The sequence below is a fragment of the Ambystoma mexicanum genome, chromosome 4p, assembly GCF_040938575.1.
Source record: "Ambystoma mexicanum isolate Mex_15411 chromosome 4p, UKY_AmexF1_1, whole genome shotgun sequence".
NCBI lineage: Eukaryota > Metazoa > Chordata > Amphibia > Caudata > Ambystomatidae > Ambystoma > Ambystoma mexicanum.
Genome location: NC_090927.1, coordinates 794,032,356 through 794,055,938, shown reverse-complemented (window position 1 = coordinate 794,055,938; position 23,583 = coordinate 794,032,356).

The following is a 23,583-nucleotide window of genomic DNA, read 5'->3' as shown; positions in this document are numbered from 1 at the left end:
GTATTAAACAGATCTGTGGGTCTCCACGAGGCATAGACTGTCCCTAATGTGCTCATAGAACTGGGGAATTGTCTAGACCGGAGTGCCAAGGAATAGTTTGGAAGTGTGGCAACAGTGAATCCTTCGAAAGCGGAATGTACTCATGCTGAAGGTGAAGCATCGTAAATATTTGAGATCAGCCATCTCCCATGTGGTAAATTGATGACCGACCTTGAATATGCAGCAGCACATGCTCGCGTTGCATAGGTATTGACACTGTCCTACAGAATGGACGTGTGAGGAGTACCTGTTTCATAAATCACTAGAGAGACCAGGGTGCTCCCTTACCATAAAGAGTTGCCATGTGTTGAAGCTGTGATGACCTATTTTTAATTTTCCCTCTGAGCTGCACAATACCTCCTGGCACATGATAAAATGCCTGTCAAATGCTTCCACAATAGTTATACAAAACTCGAAATGTGTGGTATTGGCAATAATTGTCATGGTGACATAGGATTTATAAATAAAAACGATGATATCTGAAAAAGTGCAACACTGCTGCCTGGGCTTCACTCTTGGAAGGTTCAGTGTGTTTTTGAGATGTTTAATCATATAGAAAGCCAGCGTGGGTCTTTGAGGTGGTAAGAGGTTTTTGGAGATGGGTTTGCCGCCAAGAGTGCAACAATTGAAATCACCTAGATTTTGTGCCTCAACACTACATATTTGTATTGAAAATGAAGATCGTTGAATCCAGTGTTTGTTCTGTTTTCTGGGTTTATTCTGACAAAGTATATTAACAATCCCTCAAATGTTACTTCACATCTAAAGAGCTGTTCTTAATGCTTTTCTTAATACCTCGACACGTGTTTCCCCAATACATTCAGTAGGTTCTTCAGGAGGGTAGGTCTATCATTTTAGACATGACTAACATAGAACCATGTGTTATTGTCAATTTTTTTGTGACAAATCTATCGATTTCCTGAATGCAAGTTTATTTGTGTGGAATTTGTACCCTAGTCCGCCTTTAAAAAGCTCAATAAGGCTCCCAAATGATTTCTTTGTGAACTGGCTTTTTGATCTTTTTAAGTGTAATTCTTCAAAAATGTCTGATATCCTTTGGAGATAGTATAGTAACGTTCCGGCATGATAACCGCGATTATTGTGAGTAGAAAAAAAAGAGTGGCCAAGAGTCGGAGGCTGTGGCCAAGCCCTGATGGAAAGGTAATGGGATTCAGAAACCAGAGATGGAGGCAGGACATATGGGTTAGAGAGTGAGCTAAGAAGCGTCAGCAATCTGACAGGGGGAATGGAGGAGAGAGTGTGGGGCGGGGGATTCAGTGATTAGATACAACAGATGATGTTCTGGCAGGCAGGGTCAGAACAGGAGAGCACAGATAGATCGCTCTGCAATAGATGCCATCATTAGGGAAACGATGGGAATGAGCAGAAAACCTACAATGTACAGAAAAAACAAGAGGACAGGAGGGAAGAGGGAAACGTATTAGGAGATAATTTGCGCGGGGGTCCGTGACATTTCAACTGCCTGGGGGACCCCACATGCTTTAATGTGGCATTGATTGATACTGAAAAGTTCTAGTCTTGAGCGACAATTTAAGTACTTAAAAGAAGCAGAACTCTCTTTAAGAGGGAGTGGCACTTGTTTTAACTGACTTGTTCCCATTCTTGTGGGGTTTAGATAATGAATGATTTATACAGGAATATGTGGCGCACTTCCACAGCGCCTCAGACTATTGCACTGAGATAATATTTTCGACCCAACAATGGTTTAGTCTGCTGCTTTGTCATCATGCCCTGCACTATTGTGCAGAGACAGGTTTGTACACAGATAGTGGCTAAGCCATGGGGCTAAGGGAAGGAGACAAGTTGATACACGTGCATGGGGTGGAAGACAGTTAAACCTAATCAGATCCATTGTTAGGATAGAAAGAGATAGAAAATAGAAAAAGGAAAAAAGACAAATCTTTTATAGAAAGAGAAAAATCAAATGAATAGTGCTTTCCCGCACTAGTGATTTAGAAGGAAGTAACATAATTAGCTTTGCATCCTTTCCTTGCTAGTTAGCAGAAGGTGGAGGCATCACCAGAATATGCCCTTCATAGTTTCATGGCGTGACCACTGTTTGCAATTGTTATTGGACAGAATATAAAATGTGCATTAATGCCATATGTTCCTTCTGCTCGCGACTTAATGTGTATCAATTAAAGATGGTTTCCAACTCAGTCGGGCCTTGTGCTTGTCATGACAAGTCCCTGGGAAATTCACATGATATTAAACTTCACATTCTGCTTTTTCCCACACAATCTTAACTCGGATTGTACAGTCAAGGCCCCACCTTCTCCGTAGTGTACTGCCAACCAGTACTGAGCAAGGATCAGAGGCTGATATAAAGTGGTGTGCATTACAACACAAACATACGGGCAGTGGTAATTATAGCTGCACAGAAACAACCTAAGCAGATTGTTTCAAAAGCACAGGATAAGAGAAAGTGGAATGAGTATTGCCTGTAACCTGAGGAGGAAGAGCAAAAGCCTGTTTCCAATCCACTTGTCGGGTTGTAGTCAAATATGTATGCCCTGTCCTGAAAACTGAACATAGTGATGGACCATTCGATTCGATTGTTACACCTTTTGATCTCAATGCAAGCCTAATTAGAATGGAGGAAACAGTGCAGTGAGGCAAAATCTAAGATACCATCTGGCAATGCAAATCTTACTGTAGTTTTGACAGGGTACAAACTAAAAGTGGATCACAAGGCAAAGCATGTTTAGGTTTGGGGAATGCATGGCTGATAATGGCCTGCTGGCCCAGCAGTTTGCACCCCCACAAACCAACCATTAATGCCATTAGCATCACGCCATGATTCTCACGGTGCTAGAAGTGGTTTCAAGATTGAAAAGGGGGTCTGACTTGATAAAGGGCATGCGCAGCTGTGTGCCCTTTCATTGAAGGTGCACTAAGGCCATCTGAAGATGGATGCCATGGAAATGCAAGAGTGGCACTGAGCAAGTTCCTTCTTGCTTTCCATTTCAACGACAGTGACGATCAGATGGCACGCCTGGGGCGGTGAGGTGTGGCAGGATCAGGGAAGTAAAGGCTCTAGGGGGGGGGGGCGGGGCAAAGTGTTCAGCAGTGCAGGGAAGGTGCCAGGATAGGGCACAGACAGACAGGGGCCTGGCACATTTGATGGCTGCACAGATCTTCATTTCTGGAAGCCAATTCGCTGACTCCCCCATGTCAGGTGCTAATAAAATATAGTTCAGCCACTTAAAGAAGAGATTTTGGAGTTGATGACACATTAGGTTCATTGCCTGAGAACATAGAAAAAGTAAACTCTTTAACAGGAACGCCCTGACATCTATTTGTGAGAAACACCCTTTATTCTAACTGAGATTCACATGTGTTTTCCTTGGCAACACCTACCCATAAATCACCCATACCCCCTTGGTCCCCCCAAATATCACCCCAACACATCCCCTCCACCTTCCCAAATATCACCCAACACACACACCCTCTTCCCTCATCTGCCTCAGAAACACCCCAACACTCTGCTCTTCCCCTCCCCAGAAATTACACCCAATACCCTACTCTTCTTCCCATCCCATAAATCACCCACAAACACCCCCTACTCATTCTACCTCCTCAGAAATCACCATGCCACATCCGTACCCAGAAATCACCCCAAGCCCCTCCAACCTCTCCCACCTGTGAACTCACCCGAACAAACCCCCTCCCGTGAAATAATCACAACACAACCACCTCCCCTCCTCCATAGAAATCCACCCAACACATCCCATCCCCCACCACCCCTGGAATCGCTACAACACACCGGCTCTCCTCTTCCCAGAAATCACCTCAATACACCCCTCAACCAGTGTATTTGTAAGACTAATGTAATGAGCAGCCATAGGCATTGGCAGGGTGTTTCCCCATCGTATGTGGGTTGGAGAGTGGGGGATGTGTGCACCATGTAGGAGGATGTGGAGATCTGCCAATGACAGATTCTTCTGTGGTGTTCACACTGAGGTTGATGGTGTGGGAGTCTTCCCCACCACAGAATCGATTTGCTGAGGGGACCTATGAATCGACTCCAAAATATCCATGATAATAGGAGGACACCCTACTGTGTCGCCTCTGTTCACTCCCTCATTTTCTGGCTGTGAACTGTGATGGCACCCACAAGACTATTCATTTTTCTCCACAAGATGGGACACATGCGGTCCCAACTTCTTTCCATGCAGCGTTATGGCCTTTCTAATATCATGAAGCACATGCAGGGGTTCTGTAACTAGGTCATCCTGCTGCTGGAACCATGTCTCTATCTTCTGAATGCTATTTGTGATGTACTGATGTTTTGGTTTCACTGAAGTCATCCAACCTTGCAGACTGGCCAATCACAGATGGCACATTGACTGGAGTGGGATGTGTGGACTTCTCTGCAGGAGTGGCATGGGGATGGGCATCAGGTAGGATTTGATAATCTGGGAACAACACACGTGTGCCACCTTGATCACCATCAGTCTTAACTGTTATATATGGGGTGTCTGGAACCATATCTGCGGTATTGTCACATCTTGACACCAGTTGGGAAGAAGAGAGGATGAGGTGCAAGACATCCTGTGTCCCTTCCATAGTCACGTGACATGTCACCAGTGTCTGGGCAGGCTGGTCAGAATGCACTGGCAGAGCTGGGTGTTCTGGTTGCACTGGCTGGGGTTCCTGTCACAGTTGCACTGTCTGGGCAGTGGCATTCCCCTTCCCTTGCTTTACAGTGGCAGCTGGTGTGGGGACTGACATTTGTAGGGCATGTTACCCTGCTGTTGTTGATGTTGCAGTGGTGGCTTTTGAGTTGCTGGTAGCTGGTGCATGTGTTGCAGGGTGTGATGTGGTGGTTGTTTGGGTGCCTCGTGCACCAGGGACCGTGGGATGCGGTGATGTGAGCTTGGTAGTACCATTGCACAGTGGTTCCTATGGCTCTTTGCTGAGATTCGATCATGGGGGTGAATGCATGCTATCTTCCTATTGCTATGGCGACCTTCCCTTTCACACTGCCTAAGGCATCACCCTGAAATACAATGGAATTTACATCCCAAGCCATAACTTGGATAAAAATCCACCCGCAACCTCTGCATCACTGGTTCCAGTTATGCCCATGATGCCCAGTACAGTGGCAGCCTTTGCCTGCGAAGGTTGCATGTATGGGTCTGCCGCTGATCCCCGTCCAGTGGCCATGCACTCCTGCCTGTGTGTCAATATGGTGGTGCATACCTGGCACGTAAGGTCACTCCACTGCTTCTTCATTTATTTGGTGTTATGGGCATGCGCAGATAACTTTATCATGTACCCTGCCTCAGAGCTGTTCACATTTAGCAGGAGCCTTTAATCCTCTGCTAGTATGCTGGCCACCTGGTCTTAGAAGTCTGGTTTCAGCAGGCGACCATCACCCCCACTGCCTCCAGGGGTTGTCCAAGATTCCTGGTGGCTGGTGATTTTCTCTGGATGGTATACGCTGTGCGTGATTTCTAATTGATTCAAATCCTATGATGACTGCCAATTGGTGTGCTATTTGCTCGATGTCCGTTACTTCCGCTTCTGGCATGGTTGTCTCTTCATGTGGTCCAGCCCTTATGGTAGTATGGAATGCAGAAACGCTAGCAGTCACGGTAATCACCGGACCTTTGATGTGTGGGTGTTTTACCACCAAACCTGTAACCAACCAGGAGCTTAGTCTCTCACAATCTGCCAGCATCTTGCCTCTCCCTTGATCCAGTCACTCTACTCAGGAGTCTTCAGGCCTGCTTTAGGTTGCCACTTGTATACCCTTACGTAACCAAGTACCAACCTGTCTTCCTTCTACCCTACCACTCCAAGGCGTTGGAGAGGGTGGTAAACATTCATATTTGCTCCTAGCTGGAGACAACCAACTCAGTGAAACCTTAGTCTGGGCTCTGTAGCAGGCAGTCCATGGAAACAGTGTTTATTCATGGCTCCAATTTAATTATGATTGGCCACCACGCCCGTCTCTCTTTAGACCCATCCTTCTCGAGCCGCCTGCCACCTTTGCCACTGTTGATCACTTCTATGTACTTCTGACTCTCTGTCACTTTGGCTATACAAATATTGCACTAACTTGGGTGAACCCCTTCCTGGAGGGCCACTTTTTTTCCATCTCCTGGAAAAGAGAAACCTGCGATACGTTGGTGTCCCTAAGGAACCTTTCGGGGGCGTGTGTTGCTTAAGGTGGGCTCTACGCCCTGGTGCATACGCTTGGAGAAGGTAGCTCATCTCTCTTGGAAACTTTAACAAGGGGTCAGTGTAATTGCTTTACAACGTGCACGTCTCCCATCCCAGCAAAGCCCTTTCAAACATTGCATTTTGTAGGCCACCCACATTGTTGGCAAGACTTTTGCAGAAAGGCGTTGAACCAACTGCTAATACAGGGAGGGCACTTGTGAATGTGCCGGTAGTGTTCTTACCTTTGCTCGATGCTCTGCCCTAGGATAGTTTGCTGTTTCGCCCATTCCCTGACTTTCTCGCATTCGTCCTCCTTTTGGTGCATCATTCCAAGACTTAGTATATGATGTAGAAATCCATCAAATGGGTGCATAGAAATATGCATACTTATTGGATGTATTCAGAGGAACATAATACGTTTGTATATCTGAGCTACATTGGTGAGGGCCAGAAAATCAGGTCTATAACAGTCCAGTACTATATAGTACTGCACTATATGCCCAGGGATGCATGTGTACAAGATGAGAGTAGTGTAGAGACGGTGTGATGAAAACTGTTGGTATTTGCGCATTTGCCAGCACAATAAATTCCCCAAATTTGCACAGCCTATGAAGGTCAAAATATTTTGGCATGCTACTATCCATTACATCACCTTTAATCCCAATAAAAGTGCCTTATAAATGTATCACTTGTTTCATGCAATCGTTGAAAAATGGATTATGAAGTGTTAGATTTTCTGCCTTTATTCACCCACACACAGAATTGTTTTTGGTTCAGAAGTTCAAATATAAAGAAAATGGCCAATAAACCATGCTTTGTGCATATATAGAAATACTCATTGTTGTTCTTAGGGTAGTGTTTTTCTGCTTCCACTGCTTTTTATACTTCTTTGCACTGCTGGATAAAGTGACCATTAATACAGAGAGTGTTATGAGAACCCCAATAGGCAATGACATCACACGCCTCAATGTGTCTCCAGTGTACCCGGGAAAGCTGCGAGCCTCAAGTTCACTGAAGTCATCAAATGAGCTCATTTAGAACAAAAGTACTTTCCAATGAAAACAACGGTATATTTCCAGTTCTGTGCGGTTGCGAATATTTTAAATTAATTTTCAATTCACTTTTGATCTGAGGCGTGCTTTAGGCAAGTTTCAAAAATGCTCTCAGTGCGCAGGGGCCTGAAGGATGCTGGGCTGAGATGGCCACAGCTTGCACTGAAGTGAAGGTGTTACAATTTCAGATCATCAATACTGGTGCACTTGGTTTTAAATATTATTTTGAAAGCGTGTTTGCGTTCAGTTTTACGTACATACGGTGCATAGATGAACATAAAGCATGCTGAGGACGCCGTTCGAGGACTTGCGAAGTGGGTTATCCCATGACTCGAAACTCCTGGAAGAGCCTTAATAAAATCATTAGCGACAGATGGGCCCATCATGAAAGCTCAAAATGAAACGTGGCATAATACATGGGATAAAGTACCCCCAACATGGCCGCACACGCTCACCCCCTTTAATACTCCTCTTCTTGCTTGATCTAATGTAGGAGAGCCTCCATTTTGCTGATCCATATGATTGATGTAGAATATGTTTGGATTTTTAAATGCGAATATGCAGCTTTGTAGTATTGGTCCTAGCTGGGTGCTTCACAGGAGTTCTCACCGCGTGAAGAAGGCATCCATAGAAGCCAGTGGCGTGCGGAGCGCGAGAGTGAGAGGCGGTTGAAGAAGAGTGAAGTTAGAGTCCGGTGGGGCTCGTAGTTACCCTTCATGTTATACTCATATATTTATGTAACTTCTAATAAACCCCTTTATAGTAATCCACCTGCATCTACCTCGTTCCTGCGCACTACAAGTGGCGACGGGGATTCAGTCTGACGGGCCCACCACCTTGCAATCGGGCCGCGGCGGCGCTCCGCGGGTGCTTGCCTGTCATACAGTTGACGGCTGCTGCGTTGAGATGCCTCATTGTGCAGGAAAAAAAAACATAGCCGCTCCGCCACATATACAGGCGTTGTAGCGGCCACCAGCAGGCAAGTGCATTTATATAATCCTATCCACATCATGACTACCGTGATACTACGTCAATAAAAGTAAAGTGCTCAGATAATGAAGGAGACCATACCTGCCGAAGTTGTCTCCATAAGCACCGCCATTCATGTGAGCAGCGGAAACATCGCACATGCGCATGATAATTCAAGCAATCATTAAAGGGGAATCATCTCATTCACAAAACGCTCCATCGCACATGCGCACACGTTGGAGCAAGCATTCAATGGATATCGCCTGATCTGCACAAGTAATTTGTATAAACGTTAAAAGGACACCACCCAAATTGTAAGACAATGTTTCTACACGGGGAAGTGACTTCCTGCTCACCTGTAACACATACTCGATTACAGAGACCACTGAATGAGTTTACATGCATTTTAGACATTAAGAGACTAAAATCTGCAATTAGAGTCTAAAGTATGAGCAATAGGAAATACACATATGAGAAATTGAACTAAGCAGCATACAACCAAGCAATATATGTGTTAGTTTACAAGAATTCCCATAATTGCAGATAAATCAATTAAAATCCTAGATGAGCAGGACGTAATTAGCTGCAAAAGAAATCAACTTCCAATAAATAAATAAAGCACACACTTTCTTGAGAAATACATATTTTCATCAGTTTTACCTTGTCCGTACCAACATGTCTTTCAACAGTGTACCCCGTCCTGCCAGAATTGGTGACCCTGTTATACCATGGAAAAGGTGGATCAAGTCGTTTGAACACTAGTCTGGTATTGTCTGTGGCCAGAACTGCAGTATTGAAAAGCGTAAGTTGTTACTGTTGCATTGTCTGGGTCCAGCTGGACAAGAGAAGTTTGAGGATTTACCAGACCTCCCTGCAAATGAAGATGTTGCTCTAAATGAGTATGAACAGACGGTCAAGAAAATCAGTAGGAACTATGAAAAAAACTGATTTCCATCCTAGAACGGTATACATTTGGAAAAAGAGTACAAGAGGGAGAAATTGTGGAGCAATACATTACGAGTTTGAGGAAACTAGCGAGTACCTGCAATTTTAATGAACAACTTGATGAACGATTAAGGGATCAGTTCATGTTGGTGTGCAGCAGTGCCAAAGAAAGAGAAAAGTTATAGTCAGAGGATGACCCACCATTAGATACTGTTCTATGTGTAGCAAAGGAAGTAGAACACACGGAACAGTGTGTAAATGTGTTTGAAAGCAGAGTTAAAGCATTTGACGTCAAATCAGATATTACCAAAGTAAGTACAACATCTTTGAATGCAAACAATGTGAATGACCCGACTGCTCAAATAAGTGGCACATTGATGAGACGAAGGACGTCGGGTAGATCACGCAGATTGTCTTGGAGTGATGATAGGAGAAATAGAACATCTTTCAGGGGACAGACAAGGAACAGCCCGAAAAGGAGAAGCCAAGGCAAATCAAGAAACAGCCTGAGGAGGAGAAATCCAGGGAGATGTTTCAGATGCGATAGTGCCAATCACTGGGCAGATGAGCCTGACTGCCTCGCTTTGAAGATAATTTGCAGCAAATGTAAAGGAAAAGGTCATTTTTCAAAATGCTGTAGAATCAGTAAGATATATACACATTGCATAGGAGGAAGTGCTCCTAGTGATGAAGAAGGGGAAGAATGTGTCTTCATGGTAATAGATGATGAATATGAAGCAGAAATAGAGAGTCCTAAAGCCACGGTACGCATAGATGGCATGGAGATGCGTATGATGATAGATTTCGGTGCTAAATACACTCTCAAACCGCAGAACTTTTGGGACACAGAGAAGCACAAATATTTACATGAGGTTGATATTAACCTCAGAGCGTATGGGGGAGTGAAAATTGATATTGAAGGATGGTTTTGGAGCTCACTTGAATTCAAGGATAGAAGTGCAAAAGGATAGATATATGTCACTAAAAAAGGCAGAACACCATTGTTAAATTGGACTCATCAAAGTAAACTCAGAGTGAAGTTGGACCCCGGCGCTGATGAATCCATTTTATCAGTAGAAAATACCAGTATGAAGACTGATAAAATGCAAAATATAATGAAAGGAGTGTTCCGAGAGGAGATTGGATGTCTTTGTGGATTTGTTTATGAAATCAAAATGAAAACAGATCATCGTCCTGCAGCACAAAGGCTACGTGGAATTCCTTTGTCAATAAGGGAAGACGTAAAGAAAGATTTTAAAGCCCTGGAAGATTAAGGAATAATAGAAAGCATTGATGATAGTAAGTGAGTTTCACCTTTAGTTGTACTTAGGAAAAAGATTGGTAAACTGAGAATTTGTGTGGATATGAGAGAACTGCACAAATGTGTGGTTCCGGACAGACATCCACTTCCAAACATACAAGAAATAGTATCCACAATCGACCCAGCAAAATGTTTTTCTACTTTAGATTTTACATCAGCCTACCATCAAGTCAAATTACACAAAGACTCTAGGAAACTGACTGCGTTCATTACACCTGAGGGCCTATATCAATACAAGAGAATGCCTTTCGGACTCGTGTCTGCTGCCTCTGTGTTTCAGAAGATCATGCACAAATTATTTGAAGGGGACGAAGGCATCATATGTTTCCAGGATGAGATTTTGATATATGCAGATAATGTGCGACTACATAATGAAAGATTAGAATAGGTATGCACAGGAAGTTATGTAAAGCAGGAATGACTTTAAGTAGAGAAAAATGCACGATAAATAAATCAGAAATTGAATATCTAGGTCATGTGATTTCAGCAGAAGGCATACTGGCCAGGAAACATTTGGCTGACGCCATAATGTGTATGCCAAGACCAGTTTAAAAAGAAGAAGTTAGAACATTCATTGGGATGGCAGAATATTATTCTAAATTCCTTTGAGATTTCGCTTCCCACACTGTTCCTTTGCGTGAACTTATCAAGGGAAAGAGGACTTTTGAATGGAGTAGATAATGTGAAGAAGAATTCGAATTCATAAAAACTGCATTGGCCAGAGCTCCAGCGCTAAAGAATTTTTGGAGTGATAGGAAGACAATTAACACTACTGATGCCAGCAAAGTAGGTCTTGGATCTGTAGTCACTCAAGAAGTTGACGGAAAGGAAGTTCTAATTGCGTTCGCTTCAAGATTGCTGAAAGGAGCTGAAAAATCTTATGCTGCAATAGAAAAGGAGACTTCGGCTATTAAGTGGGCAGCGGATAACCTTAGGAGTTTCATCTGGGGTATGGATGTAGAATTCCGCACTGATCATAAACCATTAATCCAAATAATTATGACCAAAGGACTTAATAAAGTTTACAGTCGAATCAGAAGATGGGTAACTTTGTTACAAGAGTTCAATTGCACCATAAAGTATGTACCAGGAATTAAAAATATTGCTGCATATTGTTTGTCCTGTTTTACCAATATTTCTGAAGTAGATGATAGGAATGATGTTGACTCAGTAGCCCTCAGTATATACACGGTACCTATACCGCGAGAAGAGTGGGAAGAAGCAGTGGCACAAGATGTCTCAATGAAGAATTTACAACAAATAATCGGAAGTCAGTGCCTTTTTAGAAAGACGAAATTTGAAGAGTCAGATCTAATGGATTATTGGAGAGTTGTTGATGAACTGAATGTACAAGGAGAAATGGTGATGTGAGACGACAGAATCATTCCACCTGTGGGTGTGCATTAAAGGTTAATTGACCTTGGTCATGAGGGTCATCAAGGAATAGTAAAGACAAAACAGAGGATAAGGAATGATTATTGGTGGCCAGGTTGCAGCCTTCAAATTGAAAGATCAACTCGTGATTGTATCCTTTGCAATAGAAGTGACAAAGTATGAATGGTGCAAAATATCCTATGGTTTTGACAGAAATTCCTGAAAAACCATGGGATGAGTTGGGCAAGGATGTTTTGGGTCCAATATGTAGTAATGGGAAACAACAGTTCTGTTTAGTTGTGATTGATCTGCTGACTAGATGGGTGGAAGTGGAGATTAAATTTTGCACACTGCTAAAACAGTAATAGAATTTCTGGACGAGATATGTGAGAGAGAAGGATTTCCTAAAACCATGGTCACTGATAATGGCACTCAGTTTCGCTCCAAGGAAATGGGGGAATACTCTAGGAAAAATGCTATTGAGCATAAACGGAGTGCTATTTATCATCCCCAGATGAGTGGTGTTGTGGAGCATTTTAATAACGTACTCAAGGAGGCAATTCAATGGGCGTGGTCAAATGGGTTAGATTGGGAGAGAGCGGTTAGAGAGACAGTTGTTGCACACCGTTTCACTCCGCATTGCATGACTGGAATGTCTCCATTTGAGTTTAGCAGGGGACGCAAGGCAAACAAGAAATTGGTACCATCTTGGTTGGGAAAAGAGACAAATGTAGAGAATAAACTCAAACATGTTTATGAGAGAATAAAGAGTAGTCAGTTAAAAAACAAGGCTGCTCATGATAAATTAGGTTATGAAAGTATCAGGAAGGCAATTCCTGTGGAAACCCATAGGAGTAGTCTAGTATTTAGACACGCCATAAAAGTAGAAGATGAACGGGTATGGAATATGGAGAGAGTGTTTGTGGTGAAGACGACGAATGAGAGAGATAGAGATGATGATGATGGTGTGGATGATGGAGTGAGTACAGGTCATATTGATGTAAGGGTGAAGAGATTTTCAGTAGAGAGAGAGAAAAATGTGTCAAAGCTTTCCTTGCCTAGCATTACCACAGGAAATCTGCACCAGTCAAGATGGGGAAAGATGTGCCACAGACCCTGTTACTTGGAGGATTTTGAATAAAGGAAGAAGACAAAGTTTATTTGTGACTGTGCTTTTGCAAAGGAGGGAAGATGTGTAGTATTGGTTCTAGCTGGGTGCTTCACAGGAGTTCTCACCGCATGAAGAAGGCATCCATAGAAGCCAGTGGCGTGCGGAGCGCGAGAGTGAGAGGTGGTTGAAGAAGAATGAAGTTAGAGTCCGGTGGGGCTCGTAGTTACCCTTTTTCTATACTTATATATTTATGTAACTTCTAATAAACCCCTTAATAGTAATCCACCTGAGTCTAGAATGTTCTGAGAGTGTCAGTTGGGGGGCTTAGCTGGGATGATAGGATGGCCGGTGGGTCTACTCCTCTGTTAGTACTGTCAATACCCATCCATGTTCCTGTCCTGTCCATACGTGACTGTAAATACTACAAGAGTATCTGGAATATGTAAACTAAAGTAAGTTGCACTATGAGGAGATGTTTGCTAAGCAGTTCTGTCTTTAGCACCCACACAAGACATAACTTGTGAGAATATTGCATTTCTTTCCTTAAACCATATTAGCGATAGAAACAGATTGTTTTGCAGCCAACTGGTCTGTGCACGCTCCTAGATCAAATGGAACAAGAAGTCAATAAGGGTTGGACATTGCGAGCATTTATGTGATTTGGAGGCACCATTAAATTTTTGAATAAGGAGGGTTACATTATGTAGGCATATAATATAGCAAACACCCCTGCGTCGTCAGGCAGACATGGCCGGTAAAGGCATGCCAGCCAAGCCTAGGCAGGCCCGAGTGAAGCCCTAGGAAGACCCCAATCTCATTTTATGCCTCTTGAAAATCAAGTACCCAGTGAAATCACTACATTTAAGGAATGTATTATTAGGGATCTTGTGATGCTTCAAAATACTAACAAAAGCACCAGCCACAACGTTTCTAACATTGAAGGAACACCACTTGAATCACTCAGCAACAATCCTAACCTAGTTCTCAATCCGGCAGACAAAGGAGGAGGGATTGCGATGATGAACACCAATCAATACAAAAAGGTGGCACATTTGGTACATTTACTCAATGTAAAGGACAACTACATCACTCCCAGAAAGACCCCACCACCGATATTCAAAATAATATTCTACAAACCACTATGTTGGCTTCCAGAGAAACTGGATAACTAAAAATGAATTTGAATATCTTGATTAATTCTTCGGATAGGGGCCCCTAGATTTATGCCACTGAATTGAATTGATACATTATTTAAATCGTGCTCGTACACAAGTGTTTCGGAGAGTGACAAGGCAACGGAGGAGAAGAGGGGAGAACAAAAACAAAGATCTTACTAGGCCCAGTGACATTGAGAACACACAAGTGCATGGGAAAGGGAAAGAGAGGAAAAGTGCATGGAATGGGGGAGAAGTAGAAAGTGCAGAACAGAGGAGAGAACAGATAAATAATAATTAATAAATAGACAAATAAATAAAGACAATAAACAGTGGCAGTGCAGCCAGCAAGTGCAGGGTTTAGCAGACAGGGTATATCTGATAAGTTCAGAAGAGAAACGGGTGGAGGACTGTATGGGTACAGATACAGACCCCAGTGCAAGGGGTGGCCCAGAGACAGTGCAGGAGGATAGCAGGGTGAGCAGGTACCTGGGCCCGGAGGACAGAGGGTGGCCAGGTGCACAGTGTCGAGAGAGAAAACAGATCAGCAGGGGAGAAGAGGGGTAAAGGCAGAAGCAAAGAAGACTTGAGGTGCTTCCGGAACCGGAGATGGTTCTCCTCAAGTTTAAGAGTTGCAAGGTGGCTGTTGCAAAGGGAGGCACCAGCCGAGGACAGAAATCGACCCCCAGCTTGTTTCTTTGAAAAACGACTGATCCTGAGGGAATTAGAGGTAGAGGAGCAAAGAGCTCAGGAGGGATAATTGAAGGTATTTTGGACCCAGGCCCCAGAAAGCCTTGGGGACAATGCAGAGGATTTAAAATGTAATCCTTGCATCCACTGGGAGCCAATGAAAGGATTACAGAGCTGGAGAGATGTGATCCCAGAGTTTAAGGCCAAGGACAAGTCTTGCAGTCCTGTTCTGGATTAGTTGTAAAGGGCAGAAAGTGAAGGCAGGTAGATTTAGAAAGAGGCTGTTACAGTAGTACAACCTAGAGAGACCCGAGCTTTGGAGACAGTGAGCTTCTGGGGGAGGAAAGGAAATGCGGAGTAAGTCTGAGGAGGTGCAGTAGGAAGTTTGACTTTTTAGAGACATTAGAGATGTGGGCAGAGAAGGAAAGTGTGGAGTCAAAGATGACCCCGAGGTTCTTAGCCTCGAAGGTAGGGGTAGGAGGAAGGCCATGGGAGGCCGGCCAGAGAGTGAGGGGAAAGGATGGTGAAGGTGTACCGATGAGGAGGATCTCAGTCTTGTTGACATTTAGAAAAAGATCGTTGGTGGCACGCCAATCTTGAATGGCAGTTAGGCAATCAGAGATGAGAGAAGGAGAGGAGGTGGCCAATGGAAGCCTGAAAATGAGTTGTCATCAGCATAGCACTGGAAATTTGAGCAGAAAATGGCAATGCAGTAGTCGAGAGTTGCAAGGTATTGGTTGAAAAGCCAGGGTGAGAGGTTAGACCCCTGAGGAACACCACAGGTAGAGAGGGAGATAGATGATAGGAAGGACCCAAGTTGGACCTGGGAGGGTCGATCATAGAGGAAAGAGGTCAGCCAGGCCAGAGCCTGATCGGTGATACCCAGGTTATCACGGAGACGGTTCAGCAGGGTGATGTGGTTGACTGTGTCGAAAGCAGAGGAGAGATTGAGTAGGATGAGGACAGAGGGAATGTTAGAGTCAAGGTTGGAGAACAGATCTTCACGGATGTTCAGGAGAGCAGTTTCCATGCTTCTGGCAGCTCTGAAGCCAGATTGGTGGTCATGGAGAGAGCCAACAGAATCGGAGTGAAGGTTAAGCTGAGAGATGGACAGCTTTTGCAGGAGTTTACCCAAAAAGGGAGTAATGGAAATTGGGTGATAGTTAGCCGGACAAGAAGGATCAGCTGTGGGTTTCTTGAGGAGAGGATGCCCAAGGAGTGCTTCAGAGGGGAAGGGAAAGATCCTGAGGCAAAGGAGAGGTTGCAAAAGTCAACAAGGGCCGGAGCAATAGTATCAATGTGATCCTTAATGGTTTTAGAGGAGCAGGGATGAACCTGTTTTGATGAGGCTTTCTAATATCAGACTTGTCTAGCAACCTCATCAGGGGAGAAAAGAGGAAAGGATGAGAAGGAGGGTGGGGGTTGGGGGGTTGGCTGAGGGACAGTCAGCAAGCAGCGAAGGGGAGGGGAGAGGAGGGGAAGGGGGCAGAGGGTGGACAGGATGTCCTGGGTTTTAGAGATAAAGTGAGAGGCAAGGGAATCGCTAAGAGCCTGGGAGACAAGAGGAGGGGTAGAGACTGCAGCAGGGTTGGCCATCTCCTTGCAGATTGAGATCTGCCGAGTTGTTAGATGTCGCAGAGACACGGGCTTGAATGTGGACTCTCTTCTTGGTGCGAACAGAGAATCAGTATTGCCTTTCGAGCAGGTGAGAGGCCAGTTTGTCAGAGGATGAACAGGTAGCACTCCATTTCCTCTCAACTGCCCTACACTTGCGTTTAAGTGTAGCTAGGACAGAGTCATACCAAGAATTGCACTTGGCTTTGGACTTCACACGGATCCTCATGACAGGGGTAAGAGCATCAAGAGTAGTAGAAATAGAGGAGTAGAGTAGGGACACGGCTGTGTCAGGGTGTGAGTCAGCCGTTGGTTCAGGGGGGAGAGAAGGTGGCAGCGAAAGCCTCAACTGACATACGCTTCATGGGCCGGAAGTCTGAGTAGGTAGGTGGCAGTCTTGGGGTAGGCTTGGCTTCGGGGGAAGAGAGGGAGAGATGAGAGGGGGCATTGAGCGCTCCAGGAGAGAGGGGTAGTCAGAGGAATGGAGAGTGGAGGCCAGAGGCGATCAAGACATCAAGTGTGTGACCTGCAGAGTGAGATGGGCCAGAGGGAAGAATAGAGAGGAAGAGGGAATCGCAGAGCAGAGATGAGGAACAGGGAGAATCGAGATGGATTTTGAGGTCACCAAGGAGTTGAGTGGTTGAGGCCAGGTGGGAGGAGGAGAGGTCTGCCCACTCAGAAAAAAAAGAGGTGATTTGACCAGGTGCCGGTAGAGAGTGGCTAGGAGAGAGAGAGCCTGCAGACAAGGCATTCGAAAGAGGAGTAAATCTGAGTGAGGATGATAGAGGCAGGAATCCAGTCAGGAAAGATCAGGGGTACACCCCCTCCAGCCCAGGTGGATCTGGGCGCAGAGAGGATCTTGCAGCCAGCAGGGAGGAGACTGTCAAAGCTTGTCACAGAGCTGGCCATGAATCATGTCTCAGTAAAACCGAGGACATTAAGGTCAAGTTCTTCTAAGAGGTGGCAGATGTCAGAGGAGTGTCTGTCAGCAGAGCGAGAGTTGGGGGTGGCAAGATGAAAAAGGTTGTCAGCCTTAAAGACCTTCCGGGGAAGGGTACAAATCAGAGGTACGCCCTGTGGAGGTGTGGAGGGAGCCTGGGGCGGGGCAGAGGAGGAGGGAAGAGTGGGCAAAGTAGCCAAGGGAGAGGAGGAAGGTACAGCCAGAGATGAAAGGAAGTTGATGAGGCAAGGGAACCGCCTACCAAAGAGGAGGAGATTGGACAGAGGGCCTTTGACCATGACAGTGCCATTTAGGAAGACATTAATTATGACTCTGGAGGAGTCGAAGGAATCCATGAGGACTTCCCAGTGTGTGCCACCATTAAGGGGAGAGGAGGAGACAGAACAGAGCACAGAGATCATATATGGAGTACATAGATCTGTCGAAGGAACGACAAAGAGGATGTCGGGGAGGGTCTGTCTTGAAGTGGTGCTGGAATAGGTAGTTAACAGCGATGAGAAGACCTGGGTTGGAGGCCAAGATGTCCTTTTTAAACTTCTTCTTATCAGACTTAGTAAGAAGGGAAGGATAGTTAATAGAGAAGCAGTAGGAGTAGATAGGAGAAACAGATAGTGCCATGGGTGGGTAGGGAGAGGAGGCAGTGGGAGAGGTATGCAAGTACAGTGGTATGGAACAGTCACTGGGCTAGCAGGTTACAATAATGGCCAAAGTTAAATGAAAAAACACACCTAAATTTGACTTTCAAAGTTAAATGATATGATATGGTATGGCATTCATAACGCGCCTATACACAAGTGTTTCAAGATGCAAAGAGGCATGGGAGGGGAAACAGGGGGAAGACAGAGACAACGATCCTACAGGCCAGGAAACATTGATATAGCGCAGGGGAGGTTGGAAGGGGAAAGTGCAGTACATAGGATAACAGTAAAATAAATAAAGGCAATAAATAACAGTGTGGCCAGCTGGTGGCAAGTGCAAGGGTAAGTGCAGACATCAGGTTTCATGTGCTAGTAGGGGCTGTAGGGATACAGTGCAGGGTTTCCAGGGGGCAGTGCAGGTGTGCAACTGGTGGGGAGGAGACCTGGCCCGAGATCAGAGGGTAACCATGTAACCAGTGCAGTTTCAGATTCAGCCAGGTGATCAGCAGGGAGAAGAGGAGAGAAATCAGAAGCAAAAAGGAAGGTCTTGAAGTGCTTCCGAGACCGGAGATGGTTCTCCTCAAGATTCAGAGAGGCAGGGAGGATGTTCCAGAGGGAGGCCCCAGCAGAAGAAAGAGATCTACCACGAACTTGCTGCTTGGAGAAGCGACTAACCCTGAGGGAGTTGGAGGTGGATGAGCGAAGAGCTCGAGAAGGAAGATATTTAGGAAGAGAGAGTTGAAGGTATTGAGGTCCCAGTTCCAGAAGGCGTTGTGGACAATGCAGAGGGGTTTGAACTTAATCCTCACTACCACTGGGAGCCAGTGCAGAGATTTCAGTCCAGGAGAGATGCGATTCCTGGGCTTGAGGCCAAGGACAAGTCTTGCAGTTCTGTTTTGGATCAGTTGCACAGGGCGGAGGGTAGAGGCAGGCAGATTTAGAAAGAGGCTGTTGCATTAGTCCAGCCTAGAGAGAACCAGAGCTCTGGAGACAGTGAGCTTCTGGGGGAAGGAGAGCAAAGGAAGAATACCTCTGAGGAGGTAAAGCTGGTAGTGTGACTTCTTAGAGACATCAGAGATGTGAGGAGAGAAGAAAAGTCTGGAGTTGAAGATGACCCCAAGGTTTTTAGCCTCACAGGTGTGAGCAGGAAGAGGGCCAAGAGAGGCTGGCCAGAGATTGTGATGAAAGGATGGAGCAGGTGTGCTGATGAGGAGAATCCTGGTCTTACTGGCATTAAGGCAGAGATCATTGGTGGCACACCACTCCTGGATGGCGGACAAACAGTCAGAGATGAGAGAAGGAGAAGAGGTGGCAGAAGGGAGCCTGAAAATGAGTTGAGTGTCATCCGCATAGCACTAAAAGTTGGGGCAGAGAGCGGTAATGCATTGGGCGAGAAGTTGCAGGTATTGGTTGAACAGCCAGGAAGAGAGGTTAGACCCCTGAGGAACACCACAAGTAGAGATAGAAATAGAGGAGAGGAAGGAACTAAGTTGGACCTGGGAGGGTTGATCATGGAGGAAGGAGGTCAGCCAAGCCAGGGCCTGATCGGTGATACCCAGGTTATCACTGAGACGGTTGAGCAAGATGGCATGGTTGACCGTGTCAAAGGCAGAGGAGAGATCAAGTAAGATAAGGACACAGGGGCTGTTGGAAATGGAAACACACCCACATTTGACTTTCAAAGTGAAATGAAAAACACACCAAATTTGACTGTGAAAGTTAAATGAAAAACACACACAAATTTGACTTACAAAGTTAAATGCTAAGGCACCGTAGGTAAAGAAATGAGGTATGAATCAGAAGTTAAAGGTGAGTGCTGAAACAAGTGCATTAGAGAACATAACAGGGAGACCTGTTAGAGCAGGCAGAGAAGAGAGTGAAAGTTCCAAGAAGGACAAACAGAAGTAGGGAACTAGCCCATGGTGAGGGAAGTAAAAGTGTCTTGGCAGTCCATTTTCATAGCTGAGTGAGTTAGCAGCCTCAGAGAGGGTCAAGTTGTGGCGGTAGTTTCATGTAGTGTCGTGGTAGCGGATAGGGAGCAGACAAGGGCCTTAGAAGTGGGGCTAAGGAGGCTGCCCAGAGCCTACCGGTCCTTCAATGGTCCAAAAAAGCATCTCCCCTGCCAATCCCATGGCAGGATGTAGAAAGGCAGAAGGCAAACACTGCCTCAGATGTTGTAGAGGCCCGGGCGGCCATGTTGAAAGCACTGCATGGTGCCAGTTCGTGCAGACACAAAGAACCCTACACAGAATAACTTAGTGCCAGGAAGCAGGAACACAAAACAAAAGTTCTCAGCTGCTCGATGATGAAGCGCTGTAAATGTAGCCTTAATTGTGCCAAATAAATTAAAGATTAATTTGTTTGCAATAATCCGTCGAGGAGCAGGAGTGGATCAAACAATTGCTCCTACCTCAACCGGGTGGCCAGAAAGTAGTGCTGCACCAATGTGGTCTTCAGGGAAACAGGCAGGCAGGCAGGAGATGTTTTTCAGGACCTTGTGCTTCAACGCGATGGGAAGATAGGAAACACACCAAAGCCAAGGGCCTTGCTGAGGGGGCCGGCTAAAGCCTGCCAGTCCCTCATTGGTCCAAAAAAGCAGCTCCCCTGCCAATCCCTGGGCAGGATATAGAAAGACAGAAGGCAAACACTGGCTCAGATGTTGCAGAGGCCCGGGCGGCCATATTGAAAGCATTGCATGGTGCCAGTTGGTGCAGATACAAACAACCCTACACAGAATAACTTAGTGCCAGGAAGCAGGAACACAAAACAAAGTTCCCAGATGCTCGATGATGAAGCGCTGTAAATTTAGCCTTAATTGCGCCAAATAAATGAAAGATACTTTTCTTGCTGAATTTTTCAAGGAATTGCCCAATAATCCGTCAAGGAGCAGGAGTGGATCAAACAATTGCTCCTACCTCAACCGGGTGGCCAGAAAGCAGCACTGCACCAATGTGGCTTTCAGGGAAACAGGCAGGCTGGAGATGTGCTTCAGGACCTCGTGCTCTGACGCTTCCTAAAATACATAAAGACGAGGCCAATCCACCAGGCAGACCTATTGTTTCTGGAAGTGGTTCCAGTGTAGAACCCATCTGCAAATTTGTTGACTGTTTTTTAAAACCCTTGAGTCAGCGCACTACTACATACCTGAGGGACACCTCCTCAGTTATTGAAATCTATGAAGGCCTGACCTTTGACTGCACCAAAGAACGATTGGCCATGATGGATATACAATCCCTCTATACCAGCATCCAGCAGGATGATGTCATTGAGTGTATCAGAGATCCCTTGACTTGCGATGATATCCAAAATAGGGTACCTGTTGACTTTATTGTTAAGTTGATGAATATTGCTTTACAAAAGAATTTCTTTCTATTTGATAACAAATTTGTCTTGCAAGTGCAAGGTACCGCCACGGGAGCAGCTTTTGCCCTTTGCTTTGCCATTATATTTTTGGCAGCTTTTGAAGAATAACATGTGCTGGCACTGAACCATCGTTACCAAAGCCACATTAGACTGTGGAAATGTTACATTGATAATATAACGTTCTTTTGGCAAGGCACGGAAGACAGGCTTATGCAGTTTTTCCAATGGCTTGACCAGTGGATTAGCAATATTCAATTCACTATCGAACATAGCAAGGAGAAAATCAGCTTTCTAGACGTTGACATCAAAAATAAGAATGGCTTACTAGCCACCGACGGAGCCTCAAGGATAACTTACCCTGCAGGCAATATCTTAGGCTAGGACGTAACTGCACATCACTAGCGGATTTCTACTCCAATGCTAAAATTTTGGATGACCGATTGCTTACTAGAGGTTAGCATAAAAAATGAAACACTCTAAGAAACATATTCACCCTGAGAGAAGCGCTCCGTGAACCACACATGGGCACTGCAACAGTAAGCTGAATGACATGTGTGTTCACTCATTTTTCTAACAGATTGGACATTAAAAAAGTGTAAACAAGTATTTGCAGCTTGTTCAATTTAGTCTTCCAGACCAACAAATCCCTATGTTCATCCTGAAATGAGCTTAAAACATATGGCAATACCTGGTGCACGCACAACTGTCAAGACAAAATCCCAAATCTAGATTGTGGGACCTGATACCACTGACAGACCATTTCCCATGTCGGCCTTGCTCAGTGTGCACACTGACTAAACAAAATTAAGTTGTTTGCAGTGGGTAATAAGGGAAATGACAAATTGCAAGACCTGATGTGTCATCTACTCTATCGAGTGTCCATGTGACCTTAGGTACATAGGACAAACCAAGAAAGCAGCCTGAGCATATGGCCCTTAGGAACGTGCATATGGAATGGATGAGATCACACCAGAGTATTCTGAGTCCACATAACGGAACCAACTCAGAAAGATGGCAAAGTACTGTTTTATTAACCATTATCTAAAACAGGGAGGTTACAACAAACATCAACGGATATACGCTCAGTCTCTCAATGATCTCTACACAAAATATAATGCTTATAGTAGTAATGCATCAGAGTGACGTCATACTACGTGGCAATGGTGAGAAAACCTATCAAGGGTCGGGATTAGTTAAGTGAGACATCTAAGTATACATGTCTATAGCAACTAGGATCGTTATTGGCTGGACAGGTGGACAATTCATGCCAACCTCTACAAACATGTAATTTCAGAAACATTTAGATACACAGTTTCTTATTGGTCTTCAAATTATAAGGTCCTTCATTGTATGGACTGATATAATTGGTTGGCACGTTCGTGCCACGTCTGGAACATTCGGTTCATTTAGCAGCACGTAAGCCCCGACCCAGGTGCAAGGATATCGGACATGAGACTACCTCACCACCTAACTAGCCCAGCATCTCATCACCCATGCCTTCTGCCATGAAATTGTCTTTGTACTTGGCCTTGCAGAGTATCCTTGTCTTTGAGAATGCACAGGAGTGAGAGCACTCACTATCGTGTCTGGAACATCAAGTTTAAACTCTATTTCTATCCTTGGCTCACGTGACAGGAGACCACGATTTGGTCAATTTTGCAGCTTTTAAATGCTCAAAATGTATTAAAGCTTGGCATACTTTGTGTTCTTTCTTGCACCTTAACTTGAGAAGGTTTATCTTCTGCATACTCGTTCTTCTTCAGAATAGATAGCTGACCTCACTTCTTGAATGTTGACTCCAGGCCAGGCAGCATTGCCATGCAGCTCCATTAGCCTATAATTCTTGCTGCAACACAGTTTTCCATTCCCGCTTCATGGGTTCTGGTTTACTTAATTTATGATACCAATGTGCAGTTTCTATACAATGGCGGCTTCACCTGAATTCTAGTCACTACTTATAGCTAGCTTCTATGATGACTTAATCTACCTTGTGTGTCAGCATCTGTACATTTATTTAATGGTTGTTCTCTGCAACACTTCGAGCAAGTGTATTCTTCTTCTTTCATACTTGAGGGTTAATTTGATCGTTACTTCACCAGTGGCCCTCTAGGATCCATATATCATCTTCAGCCAGTGTCTCGAGACGTCTTGAACACTTTC